Source organism: Leopardus geoffroyi, chromosome X (assembly GCF_018350155.1).
Source record: "Leopardus geoffroyi isolate Oge1 chromosome X, O.geoffroyi_Oge1_pat1.0, whole genome shotgun sequence".
NCBI lineage: Eukaryota > Metazoa > Chordata > Mammalia > Carnivora > Felidae > Leopardus > Leopardus geoffroyi.
In genome coordinates, this window is record NC_059343.1 from 104,578,279 (window position 1) to 104,579,388 (window position 1,110).

Below are 1,110 nucleotides of genomic sequence, written 5' to 3' on the forward strand. Positions count from 1 at the left end.
GCAAAAACATTCCCTGAGAGTGGGGGTTTCTGAGTAATTGCCAGATGAGTCTAATAATGGCAGTTCTCTAGGGATGGGGTTTTAGGGTGTTCCAAGCCTGTATTTCCCCTTCTAGTATTATTCAGTAGCTGGTGTTAATGCACTATGATTACTAGACTGATTTCAAGGATACCACAGGGCTGAGGAGAAGAAAATGAGTATAAGGGCAAGCAAAACCTGCTGTTATTTACAAGATTAACCATTTTTCTTGAATAAATGCTTCTTGAATGGTTGTAAATATTTGGTTAATTTCCAGAGTTTTGGAAAAAATGGTTTTAATAATTTTTACTACTGTTTTTGTTTTTGTGGAGGAGCCGACTTTCAGACGTCCTTACTCCACTATTCATAAGGCACTAGCCCCATTTTGTACAATTTAAAGATTTTTTTTGACTTTTCATCCTGGAACCATGGCCCAATTTGTCTGTAACCTTGAGGAGAAGGCCCTGATGCTGGTGAATGCTGCTGTGACTTATGTGTAGCCTTGACTGGCCACATTTTGGCACTATGCCAAGGTTGAGATGGTTCACCTAACCCCTGCTGACATCCCTGCAGCTATTCAGAGCTTGAAAAAAAATAATCAAGAGTGCTCAAACTGGTAGCTTCAAACAGCTCACAGTTAAGCTCTGCTAACTGGTTTTGGTGGCCACTGAGGTGTGGATGTGGTTTTATGTCAGTGAGATCATGGGTAAGTGTGGCATCATTGGCTATAATGTTTGAGGACCAATCTTGAACATCTGTTTTTGGTTTCTTATTTGAGTGTTCTTGGACCATGTGTGATCAGACTGGTATTTGAATAAAATAAGATAATGTATCAAAAAAACAGTTTTTATATATTCTTATTATATTTATCTTTGATATTTTCTAATTTTGTTAAAATTTAAAGTAGGATAGATTACTCACTTATAAATTATGAAGTATAGTGAAGAAAAGAACCTTTTGCTTTTTGTTTATCCTGAACCCAGAAATCTTCCTAAATTACATAATCCATTTTGATAGTTTTTCTATAAAGTGGAATTTCATTTTTAAAATAATTTTTTAATGTTTATTTTTGAGAGGGAGAGAGAGAGAGAG

At 35.8% G+C, this 1,110-nt stretch overlaps 1 pseudogene; it reads left to right on the forward strand.

Annotated features, from left to right (window-relative positions):
• The first annotated feature begins 446 nt into the window (after positions 1-446).
• On the forward strand, positions 447-833 carry LOC123595449 (annotated as a pseudogene).
• The last annotated feature ends 277 nt before the right edge of the window (positions 834-1,110 follow it).